The following is a 13,583-nucleotide window of genomic DNA, read 5'->3' as shown; positions in this document are numbered from 1 at the left end:
ACCTACAATATACAGCATATTTTGCTCTGAAGTCCCTCTCTGTAAACGAAGATATATTCTGTTTATTTTCAAATTCAGACGTGGACTGTTTTCTCTTGTGTGATGTGTAACTTGCAAGTGGCTCTGGTGTTTCATCTGTACCCAAAAGGAAAAATTGTATTTTCTGTATATAATTTTTCTAGAGGACTAGCTTATGATGCAGTGCGTGTCAGTTTTTTTTTTTCAGAAAAAAAAAAGAGTTTGACTGCAGAGGAGGCGTGTAGTTTACAAGTACATACGTTATCTCGTATTCTCGAAAAGGGCAAAGATACAATTCAAATAGGTGGTATACCTGTATTTATCTCTCCTGGAAAATAACGCAAAACGTGTTAAATTATTTGGACGATTTTCAAAACCGTGTATTACTTCATCGTATGATATTTTAAATGGACTATATTAGTAGTATGTGTTAGCAGTGTTAATATACAAAGTGGAAAGCAAGAAGAAATCTGAGAATAACCACAGATACGATTTTCACTTTTCATTGGAATATTATACATGGTATAGGACGAAATATTGCTTAAACGTAGGGCCTATGAGATATTTGGTTGATATTGTAAACGTAAACACTCCTGCCTCTTTTTCGCTGAATTATACGAAGAATATTAACAACATTCTTCCTTATGAGCATTAAAAACTTTATAAAGATGAAACAATTTAATTACATTTCACTTTTAAAATAAATACAGGCATGCTAGAAACGAGAAGATTTTATAATTCCAAAACTCAATTTCTATTTTAAAAACCTTGCGTTATATATGTCCTCTTTACAGCGCAAGGTGTGCCATCGTTAGCCACAGAAAGATTACTCAATGATAGTAGAACGGATTTTTGCTGCGTCTATGGATTCAGCACTAGCGATCTGACCTTTCATTTAGGCGGACGGGATTTGATCCCCGATCAGTCGTTATTGCACCACCACTTTCCAACTCTCCCCCCCTTTTCATCATATCATCTAAAATAGTTAGAAATGGGCTGGGTTGAATTCTTCGGGGTAGTACAGGTTTCCAGTAGGAAGGGCTTGGGGTTCTGTGCCCTGGGTATGGGATCTGGCTCTGTCAGGGCTGAGGTAGGATGACCCACCTGTCAGCGTCGGCTGATCAAAAAGGGCTTGAGGCTTCCGGCCCCTGGGGTTGTCAGACTATATGTCCGCGAAACAGGACCTGGCTGTATCAGGATCTGAGACAGGATGGTCGTCCTATCAGCATCGGATTCACGAATGCCACCCAGGCCACCTATCGGACTTGGACAATGATCGTATATAAGGACGAACATTGGGCCAAACCGTGCCTAAGTGTGCGTACCCGTCCAGGGTTTAGCCCACGTAAAGCCAAGCCAACCAGATTTCGAAGCAGACAACCCTACTCGTCCTATGAAGCTCTGATTTTTTTGAACCGACGCATGCGAAGTGCGGGGTGCTGGGCGCGCTTCGCATCTCGCACGTCGCATGCATCGGTTTAGAAAAAAACAAGGCTTTACCAGCCCCCTCCGAGCGTCGCCAGCTGGAGATCAGGGAACGCGATGAAAACCTGAACTGTGACCTTGTCTAGTGTCCACAAATTTCACTGTGGATTTTTTAATGAAAAATATAGACCTGACCGGGATCGAACCCAGATCGCCTTCGTGATGAGCTGAAGGTTTGCTTATGCCACTCAGCTACGGAAGAAAAAACATTCTGTAGGTTATTATAGCCGTACTCATCTTGAATTTTGACACTGAATGTAGGTGTAGAGACGCCGCCACCTACTGTATTCTAAGAACACTAATCTTTAAGATTAATTTATCAGGGAAGTGTGGCTGTAATATTCTTTATCCCCTAATCATGATGATTCTGCTTTGTCTTACACTTAATCACCAACGTCACTCTTGGCGTATCGCTAAGAATATCAGATGGTCATGACTAGGGTTGCCATACGTCCCGAAAAATCTGGTTTGTTCCGATTTTGTGTGTCAAGAAAAGTGTACCGCCAGAAATCTATAAAAATAATCCCAATTTAAGAGTTCACAGTTAATATAGAGACAAACACGATATTAAGGAAAAAAAAATGTTTTAGATAATGTGTCAGACTGTGAAGTAAACTCTTTCAAAAACAAACCGTAGCGGTTTATAATGTATGTTGTGCATTTGTTGAAAAATGGGTGGCACATTTTTAAGATTCAAGCTGTTTTAAGTGGATATTTTTTCGGCGAGATCCGTCAATGAGGAACCTCTAGGAAAGTCGTTGGTTGCTATTTCGTAATTTTTGTTGTTAGACACCCTCTCAAAACCGCTATATCTAGCGACATGTTAAGCCACCGGCGTGGCTCAGTCGGTTAAGGCGCTTGCCTACCGGTCTGAAGTTACGCTCGGGCTGATTACCTGGTTGGGTTTTTTCCGAGGTTTTTCCCAACCGTAAGGTGAATACCAGGTTATGTATGGCGAATCCTCGCCAAATACCATTTCGCTATCACCAATTCATCGACGCTAAATAACCTAGTAGTTGATACAGCGTCGTTAAATAACCAACTTGAAAAAAGCGACGTGTCACTGAAGTTGGTAACACTGCTTTGCTCGTCTAGCTCTAGACCTTTAAAAATACGTAGACCAATCAGTTGGCGCGCTTATCTTGGCTGTCACGTGTCTGGTCAAGTTTCAATATTGATAAGCAGGCCAGCTGGTTCTGTCTTCGGCACTAGAAGCCGATGAGGTGTGAAGTCCTTTTTATGGACTGATGGGAATGTCTGTGCAGGCTTTTCAGGCTGTCGCACACCCTTAGGTCGGTGACGTTTGAATGATGGTTAAAAGTGATGGGACAAATTGTCAGGAGAAACCAAAGTACCCGAAGAAAACTGCTTTGTCCACCATAGATTACTAGCAAACTTGCTGGTTGACGGTGATGATTTACTCAAAATGGAAAATGACTGCATAATTTTTGAAGTCGCGTCCATGTGCACCAAAAATTACTTCATGCGTATATACAATTGAAGTATAAGTGGCTTTTATCTTCGCAGTATTTTCTAGAAAGGCTCTGGAGCCCACGTATAATACTTTCCAACAAAAAAGTATCACGAAATATACAGTAGATATGTGGGTGTAGAAAATTATCCCTGCAGATATTGTAAGGTTTTGTTAGAAAAAAGTTACTGCAATACGGATTTCATCAGTAATATTTTGTCAATTTTCCGCTGAATCCGTATATCCTTCATTAATTATCAATGTACTTTTTGGAACGCCCCTATGATGTGTTACAGATATTCTAAATATGTAACAAGTTGCAGTGTTTCATGAATTTTTGGTTGACTAATTCAGTTCTTTAGAATACCGTATATGCAAGACATTCAACTTCTAGGAATAATGGCGCCAGAGATAAAGCTGACAAGATAATCAGCATTTAAGTGATGTCCTAGCATGTGAGCTATGCAGTAAGATATTGTGTGTACTTCGCACTCCGCAAACAATAGGCAGATAATGCTAGTTTAAACTATATAAAGGTTGTGTACGAGTGCTCAGAGTTTGTTACCAAGTGTCTTGGTGAAGTTCGTTGCCAAGCTCTTGGTGGCCACAGACACGGATCTTATCTAACAAGATCTACGATTCTCGATTGTGAACGTAAGTTTATACCGTGCAGTGTTACCAACTACTGTGATTGAGGGAGGATATTAAAGTGAAAACAAGTGTTGCAGAGCATTACCATTGCTCGGTGTGTGGTGAAATACTTACAGCTGATTGCGTGTGGCTTGAATTTGAATATGCTGTGTGTTGTGAATGGTGTTATGCTACTCACATTTTGCTCATATTTTTATTTTATGGCTTACAGTGAGTTAAGAAAGAATGTGATGATGGCAGGGGAAACAGAAATAGGCTACTGGAGAAAATCTACGAGTTCATATCCGGCTGAGAGCGATCGATTTTAAGGGGTGATCATGGTTTCCTTCCAGAAGGAAATAATGCTGGGGGGGGGGGCATGTCGTATGTTTAGGCAGTTTCGTCGTTAATTACTCGCCCACGTTGAATTTCGACGCTGAATAACACCTGCATATGTTATACAGTGCGTCTAGAGGTAGAATGGACCGCGGCGAGAGTTGCCGCACCTACTGCCAGATACTGTTCACTCTGTCTCTAGGCGCACTGTATAAAATGTTTCTGCTAAGACTATTGTTACTAGAATTGCTTGTTTAAAATATGATCGTTCTCAGAAAGTAATCCTTTCCAGTTTTGTTTAAAATATGATCGTTCTCAGAAAGTAATCATTTCCAGTTTTGTTTAAAATATGATCGTTCTCAGAAAGTAATCCTTTCCAGTTTTTTGCAATTCATTTTGCATAATTTTCAGAAAAGTCTGTGAATATGTTAGAAATTTAATTTTTTCAGTCGTTGACTTTACATAATGTAGTAAAGTCAACGACTGAAAAAATTAAATTTCTAACTTTCCAGTTTTGTTAAAAATGTGATCGTTCTCGGAAAGTAATCCTTTCCAGTTTTGTTAAAAATATGATCGTTCACGGAAAGTAATCCTTTCCAGATTTCTTTAAAAAATGATCGTTCTCGGAAAGTAATCCTTTCCAGTTTTCTTTAAAAAATTATCGTTCTCGGAAAGTAATCCTTTCCAGTTTTCTTTAAAAAATGATCGTTCTCGGAAAGTAATCCTTTCCAGTTTTCTTTAAAAAATGATCGTTCTCGGAAAGTAATCCTTTCCAGTTTTCTTTAAAAAATGATCGTTCCCGGAAAGTAATCAGTCCTTTCCAGTTTTCTTTAAAAAATGATCGTTCTCGGAAAGTAATCCTTTCCAGTTTTCTTTAAAAAATTATCGTTCTCGAAAAGTAATCCTTTCCAGTTTTCTAAAAAAAAATGATTGTTCTCGGAAAGTAATCCTTTTCAAGTAGATCATTCCGTTAATGTCTTCGTAGCGTGTGATTAAAGTGCAAGTTGCATTTTATTTTTTAGTGAGTTATTTTACGACGCTGTATCAACATCTCAGGCTATGTAGCGCCTGAATGGATCTTGACAGACTTGAACAGGAATTTGCAGCTTATCAATGCGATACTCTTCCTAAATACTCGTACATTTTAAATCGATCTAGAACAGATGCAACTGCAGCATTTCTTTTTTCGCAGAAGTGACAGGTAACGTGTAATTGCGCTATAATTATAATAGATTTTAAATTTAACTTTTCCAGAACTGGGAGAGGCATGCGCATGTGTATATGGACTATGGGATTACTGATAACCCACTTGAAAGGTTGGCACATTTGCATAATATTTACAACAGAAGATTTGGCTATGGAAGTTTTCATACTTTATGTCCGGATTTAAATGATTATGATTTTAATTTTTCCAGTATTAGTGTATTGAATAACCTATAACAAGTTTACGTCTCTCCACAATTTGCCGGTGCCTGATCTAACCGAGAAAATATCATTCAGGAAGGCAGGTCGACCAAAGAAAACACTCTGTTTGTTTAAAATAATGCATGTATTATTTTTAGTTGTCCAGTACATTTTATATTGGCGTGGAAAATGAATTAAGAGGAAGGAAACAGATTGTTACAAAATTAAATTAAAATAACTGTCTTTAATTTGGAGGTAAATACACGTTATAAAAGGCAACAAAGACGTTGTTGTAACAGGCACTGCAGTCAAGAAGAGGTTCCTGTTGCTGTTTGTATCAGTTCCATTAAGAATTTGATTCTGGTAATTCAGTGGCAATTCTCATTTCCACAGAATTTACCATTTCAAATAGTTTCCTTTTTATCTCGATTTGATCCCGTAAAGGGAATGTCTTAACTGTGTGTGCCATAATAATAAAGAAGTTAGTAAGTTGATTCTCGGCTGCTTTTTCCGTGGTACACTTCTTTGTTTCCGAATATTCTCGAAGAACAGCAGCTGCAGGCGGTTGTTCAGCACCTCTTTTTCTCGTGATTAGGCGGTTCCCATCCCCTGAAGTGTTACAACTGGAGGGTGTAGAAATATTGCTAAGAGCCGCGTCATCCTGATCGTTATAGGTTTCTTCCAACGGCCCCAACAATTCAGAATTTTCTTGTATGACTATAGAAGTTGAGGGAGATGGAATGTTTGAATGATGTGTGTCCTCATCAGCTAAATAAGGAATTAAAAACTTCAGTTCCTTTTCGAACTTCGGGGCCTTAATTTTTGTAGCTGCCTGTCCACTTTTCGTTTTTCGAAGATTCAGTGCTTTACGGTAATTTTCTCTTATTCTTGCCCATCGCTGTCGACACTGCTTATCTGAAATTCAGATCAAGGTATTTAGTTTTTGTGATTTTACTTAATTCCAAACTTGTATCAGACCCCCTAATGTAATATTTTTGTAACCTGGAACTCCTTTCGGTCTCTGTCATTTAACTATCGCATGGGATAACGGCAGACATATACTTTATTTTATTTCAAGGATTGCAGTTCGGTGGCTCCTTTGAACACCCACTTACAGATTTAAGACTTCCTACACAAACACCTCTGACAATTCCATCCTGTCCCCTCGTCCCAACATTGCACAGTTGCCACAATCCTGGTGACCCTCGAAATTATGCAGTGAAACTGACGGGATTCTTGGAATTCGGAAAAGATGCGACAACTCTGCCTCCACGTGGATTTGACGGGAGCCTGTCAGTTCTTCTGAACGAAGGTTGTGATTGGTTACTAACAGGAGAAGACAAGATTTCCGTCACAGTAAGGAAGACATTTATTTATGACAACCAGTTAGTAGTGGGCAGTAGAAGGTCTGTCGGCAAAGTCTTTTCTATGAAACTGCACTCCATGAAATAAAATAAGGTATACACTCGGCGCAGTGGATATCTGGAAAATGTAAATAGTAACGCAAGGTCATATACTCTCCCGTTGTGGCTGGCCCGTAGAGGGAGGAAATAGCCTGCGGCTTATTTACAGTCTCCAGATATCATCTGCGCTGCGCTGTCCGTACTGTTGTACATGTAATCTATCTGTAATGCTATTTGGAGAAAACTACAACCTGCACGCATGCAATATGCAGACTCGTATTGACGCACGGGCCACATGAGCCCGGGCTCAGGGCGGCAAAATTTTAAGAATAGAAAAAAATCGAGCTGAAAATAATTTTTTTACATTTTGCTACTTTAAAATGTCTGTTCTAGGTTGAATTTTTGCTACATACCACTTTCTTTACAGTTTGACTGCTAAATGTCTTAAAATTTGCAGAAGTTAAAGTTAGTTGGTGGTGGGAGCAATTCTTTTTCGAGTCCATGGGCCTAGCACTACCTAAATACGGGGCTGACAATGTGGATACAGAATATACAGTAGATTGAAAAGGAATTTTACAATACGTGGAATTTACCTAATTGGAGCCATTGACGGTATACATCTCCAAATTGAAGTACCCCCATAGTGGTTCACAACCTTTTTGTTGTAAAATGTTTTATACAGTTTTGTTCTATTTCATAGATAGTAATTATAAACGTTTTGCAGTGGATGTAGACGGTTATGATAAAAATTCTTGCGGAAGTGTTTTCAACAATAATTCAAGTTTGAGTAGTCTTAAGGCCCATTCACAATGAAAATTAAACATAACCGTAACATAAACACAGAAGTTTGCGCCCAGGCTACCAAATGGGATCATTCAAATTATTCACACAAGCATTGACATAAACATTACCGTAAGACGTTAACATGAAAGTTTGCAAACTCCAAACTTTCATACTTATCCTTACGTGATTTGCAAACAGAACACAATCGTGAAGCGCTGAAGTATACGACAGAATATGAGAAAATGGCGTCGTTGTTATGTTTCCATGGTTACCAAGTATGTTTGCTGTTATGTTTATGTTCCCATCGTGGATGATGGTATGACTTCTTGATTTTACGGTAACGTTTATATTCTTAAGTTAACGCTTACGTTATGTTTAATTTTCATTGTGAATTAGTCTTTACACTGTACTACATTAAACATTCCCGAACCATATAGGAAGTGACATTGTTTTGCTACATGTAATCGTTGTTGTTCGAGATGAGCCATTTCCTTTAAGAATTTGTTTATTGGAGCCAAATTCTTGTGAACAAGCCCAAAGCTATGAAGGGGAAAAAGCATTCAGTAAAATTACCGATTGAACTGAGCTCGAAATATTTCAGAGAATACATTTGGAATTGTAATAAGAAAATTGAGAATTTTTTTTAACAAAGTATCCGTTTCGTATGAACATGTAAATGTTGTCATACTTGCTGCCTGCATTATTTTCTGAGACGATGATTGATATTGCATAGAAAATGACTTAAGGGTATCAATTCCTGACGTGAGAAGCTTACAAAATTTTCTACGAATGGGGGGGAATGCGAAATTCATCGTATGATGCTTTGACACTTAGAGAATTCAGCGTGATAATTATTAATAATTTATTTATTTCTGGACTCAGTGGATTGGCAGTTTGGTAGAGTTATTAGAGTTGAAAAGAGATTAATGCATTGCGGACACAGTAAAACTTGGACCTAATCTACAGTAACTTGTAATAAACGACGAAAACGACGACTATGATGGCAATAATAATAATAATAATAATAATAATAATAATAATAATAATAATAATAATAATAATAATATCGAGTGACGTACTTTTTCCTATTTCCTCTGAAATGAACTATTTTCCTTACCGTAAACTGGGGTAAACTTGACCATAAAAAACTAAACCGAATGACATTGTTGCTTTAAGACAAGAGATTTGTTCCTTGTGATTGATTATGCAGCTAAATTGTAAAAAATGAGTCTGTCTAAAATTTTATATTTCAGTTGCCAAAATTATATTGCAGGCGGAGCTTAAATATTTTCTTTCTCACGGGTGACGCCGCCGAGTAGCGAAATTTTAATTTTAGAAATTAATGCAGAAACACTACCTGTAAAATCCACTTCTAAGTGTAATTCAGCACGTTTTATTGCACCTGTGCGTGTCTTTTAAATGGTTTGCAGTAATAGCTCAGACATTCTGTCTCCAGAATCTTTAAACAGGTCGTCGGTTATTAAGAAAGCCTGATGACACTGCCTAGCTGAACACACACCCTAACATCTGTAAGCAGTAAAGTAATAATATCACAAATTCCGAAAGAATGGGTTTGGCTGAACATAGTGTACTCCAAATAATAATAATAATAATAATAATAATAAGAAAACAGTCAATTCACGTCTGTGACTATAGTCTTCATAAATTTATCTTATAATACGCTGAAAATATTAACATTTAATCATGCAGTGGGTTGAAATATTTTCTGATGCATTCCTAATGGGATAAAATGTTGCCGGATGATACGAGATCGCCATAAACAATTTTCTAAATTATCCCCAACAAATCTCTTTGAAGAATTACAAGGGAAAAATTGTTCCGGGGTCGGGTATCGAACCGGGGATCTTTGGCTGAGCGTTTCAACGCTCTACCGACTGAGCTACCGAGGAACTGTACCAGACACCGGCTCAATTTTTTCCTTTATATCCACACATGTCAGGTGGGCTGATAAGACGTCAAAGAACCAACATTGAGTGCACACAAACTCTGTGCGACTTAAATTGTGGTTTTCTGTTAGCTAACAGTGACGTATATTGGTTTTCAGGTTCAGTCGGTAGAGCGTTGGCGCGCTCAGCCAAAGGTCCCGGATTTGATACCCGCCCCGGAACAATTTTTGTCTTTAAATTATTCAAGTCAGCTTCACAGGGAGCTATACCTGATAGCCAGATTTGCAAATCTTGTCTTTTATTTCTTAGATGTTTATACAAGTGGAATATTTTAATATTGGAGTAGTTCTCACATTTTTTCTTAAGTAGTATACTATAATCATTTCGCTGTAAGAAAAATCCAAATGCAAACAATAGCACGTGACTGAAGTGAGACTTCATTGGCTGCTGTTTGGCGCCATAGATTTTCAGTACGTGTTCCCGCCTATTGTTGTACATTCTGTTTCATGTTAAAAATTTCCCGTTACTCGTCAATTAGGTCTAACCTCACTACTATGCATTCGTTTGCTTAGGAAACATTTATTTTATAATTACTGTAATTAAATTATTTTTAAGTCCTATGTCTTCACAATGGACAGTTGAGGATGCAAAAGCCATACTTCAGTACCACGTGCTTACGTGAACAACTACAAGCTCAAGTGACGCCAGCTTGTTACAAGAACAGACTACCTTGGTATTACTGTTGGTATTCATCCGCGTTCATAGTACATAACAAAATATAAAAGTAGCTTTTCTTTTACATAGCGTTTTACATGAGTAAAGTTAAATGTTTCATCGTATTTAACAACTAGAATCCAATGTTTTATTTTCAAATAATATAAGATTGTGGTTCCCAAATACGAACTATATTTTCCTGCGTCATGTGAGTGTTTCGACTGGGAGCCAATCACGGCTATGACAGCAACGTGCTTATGTTTTACATTAGGATTTTCTTACAGCGAAAACAGTATACTTAATTATTTTTTTTTAACTTAAGCTCGGGAGAAGGGCAGTTGCCCTACCCTGCCTTCCTAAATGATTCCACTGAGTAATAATAATAATAATAATAATAATAATAATAATAATAATAATAATATTGCATTTAATGTGTTGTTCATGTCTGCATACAGTATAAATGTTATGGTTTATTTAACGACGCTCGCAACTGCAGAGGTTATATCAGCGTCGCCGGATGCGCCGGAATTTTATCCCGCAGGAGTTCTTTTACATGCCAGTAAATCTACTGACATAAGCCTGTCGCAATTAAGCACACTTAAATGCCATCGACCTGGCCCGGGATCGAACCCGCAACCTTGGGCATAGAAGGCCAGCGCTATACCAACTTGCCAACCAGGTCGACTGCATACAGTATATAAGGAATTATTATGCACTGCTCCTATATAGTTGTAAGAGCCTGTTCGATGGAGTCTATAAAGAAACAATGTAGAAGCACTTACATGGTTGTTTCATTATTTCCCCTATCTCTTCCCAGATATTGTCTCTGCGTTTGTGGTTGCTATAATCCGGGTGTTTGATATTGTACAGTTCTTCATAGTCCTGCACAAGAGCAATAAGTGTGCCGTCCTCCATTGCGACCATTGCACTTGCCTAATGTTAATGTCAGACTGTGCACTGGACTGTATTGGCTTCTGATTCCCGTGATTCGCACACTCGTCGCTAGAGCCGCACGCACCGAATGCTGTCCCGAGAATGCTAGCCGCATTTTCAAGGAATCGATTCGTGCGGCGCGGACCGGAGAAAGCACTGCATTGAAAATGATGTAGAGAAATATGATTACAGTAAAACCACAGTCTACTGTATACAGTCACGAAGCTTGAGTTTTGAGGGTGCTAGAAACAATAGACTGTGACGCTACTATTTTGCATTGCCTGTAATGATGCGATATTAGCGATCCTAGTGGTGAGCAACTATCTAATATTTGCATATTTACTACATATTGAGCTTCGCGACTGTATATACTAGACTGTGGTAAAACCTAGGTTGTACGCAACTAGAGGGCAATCGTTTAAATTGCGGTACATACTGTACAACTCAGAACTATATATAAATACGTTTTTTTTTTCATTTCATTTCATTTATTATATTTCATAAATCTTACATTAGCAATGAAGCTTTAAGATGTGGAACAAGTCAAAATTTTACAAGATTACAATTACAATTTTACAATTTTTGTACAATTTTTACATTTTTTTTACGATTTTTTGGCGAGATGTTTTGTATTGTATTGTATTGTATTGTATTTATTAACATTCCATGGTATTCATACATTGCTTACAGCTAGAATATGGAAGAAGTCAAAAAACTTAATACTATTTATTATAAAATCTTACTTTATAGTCACAGTCTAGATAAAATATATACAGACGAGATTTCTGAGTTGTATCTTGAATATAAGATAATTTTCGAATAAGTAGGAACCAATTGAACAGAGCATAGAAGGCTGGAAGTAGGTCTACATAAGGATTCTTTTAAGTTGTCTAAATGTGTTTTATTCAACAGAAAGTTACTATTAAAAAATGTTGATGTTCAGTATAAATGCACTATTACATATATTTACTACGAAATTTTTTCTTCAATCATGAAGTCAAACTTTATGATACCTTAATTATGATTTATTTGACATTATACATGTTTGTTACAAATCTGTTGCAGTTTCAGTGTTTGTTTTGTTAGGATTTGCCTCAATTTCTTTTATAACTCTAATTTTGTCTTCTAGGGTGCTATTCATAGACATTTCGCTAGCCCGGGCTACGAGCGTGCTAAACAGGATTCATATCATATCATATCATATCATATCATATCATATCATATCATATCATATCATATCATATCGCTGACACTGGTTTATGAATACGAAAAACGTTAGTTCGCTGATCATCCACCGAAAGCCCGCGCTAAGAATGTCTATGAATACGGCCTCTAGTGAGTAACTCTTCCTTTTACTGTCCCACTTGATTGCTATGTTGTTGTTGTTGTTTAATCAGTTGTCCGAAGACAGGTCTGAACCTCACATGCAATACTAAGAAGGCACCACTTATGAGGCAACTAGAACTAGGCCAGGAGATAATGGGGTAGGGTGGCCAGTTCCTTGCCGCCTCCATTGCATACATCGCCGACTAGTTATATATTATACTAGTCAGACTTCAGATTATACAATTGTTCCTTCCTCTGACATATCGTCAAGTGAGATGTACTGCCTGATAATAGATGTACATATCAGCCAGAACGTCAATCAGAGGATGATGATTGATATGTGGTTTGCGATAAAGTTCGTGGATTGTGCAGATATATTTCAACTCACTGCGAGACAGAGGAGACGGGAGTACGCCGATAAAATTTGCTTCGACACTGTCTTAACTACGTACCATAAATCTATTTGAATCCACCAGTAATATATATATTTTCTCTTAAGGACTTCGGCGATATATGGAGGAGAAAGAAACTGGCCACCGTACCCCATTATTTCCTGGCCTAATTTCCTCATTAGTGGTGCCTTGTTGGTGTCACTTGTGAGGTTCAGACCTGTCTTCGGACATTTGACTAACAACAACTACTACTTAAGGACTGGTCCACACCTGTGGAGTAACGGCTAGCGCGTCTGGCCGCGAATCTAGGTGGCCCGGGTTCGATTCCCGGTCGGGGCAAGTTACCTGGTTGAGGTTTTTTCCAGGGTTTTCCCTCAACCCAATTTGAGCAAATGCTGGGTAACTTTCGGTGCTGGACTCCGGACTCATTTCACCGGCATTATCACCTTCATCTCAGCTAAATAAGCTGAGCTGTTGATAAAGCGTCGTAAAATAACCTACTAAAAAATACTTAAGGACTGTCTCAAATTAATGCTCTCTCGGAACTGTTTTAATTAAATCATGACTTATGCCTGTTCTTTAGTAGCTGATCCAATTATTACATGTTAAAAATGAACTAAACTTCTTTCCAGGTATAGCGAAAAGGTAGTTCAAAATGTATGCTGTAATTACCAGTCATTTCTTTTCGGGGTACCCAATGGTTTATTAACCATCCAAGATTAAAACTTTTATTGTTGTTGTTGTTGTTAAATGTTTCAACATTTTAAATACATTTGAGATG

The 13,583-nt window shown here is 37.9% G+C and overlaps 1 protein-coding gene across 4 annotated transcripts in view; it reads left to right on the top strand.

The window, feature by feature from the left end:
* The window catches only part of Diap1 (Death-associated inhibitor of apoptosis 1), a 200,419-nt gene that overhangs the window by 162,903 nt on the left and 23,933 nt on the right, over positions 1-13,583 (top strand). The window contains exon 1 of one of the 4 annotated variants that reach the window (XM_069824662.1): positions 3,471-3,628. The exons of the other annotated variants lie outside the window; for them this stretch is intronic. The gene's annotated coding sequence lies outside the window, so the exon portion shown is untranslated. Of the gene's footprint in view, positions 1-3,470; positions 3,629-13,583 lie in introns of those variants that run through there. 4 annotated transcript variants of the gene reach the window in all.

The sequence above is a fragment of the Periplaneta americana genome, chromosome 4 (genome assembly GCF_040183065.1).
Source record: "Periplaneta americana isolate PAMFEO1 chromosome 4, P.americana_PAMFEO1_priV1, whole genome shotgun sequence".
NCBI lineage: Eukaryota > Metazoa > Arthropoda > Insecta > Blattodea > Blattidae > Periplaneta > Periplaneta americana.
This window is presented reverse-complemented; position numbering and strand designations above follow the sequence as displayed.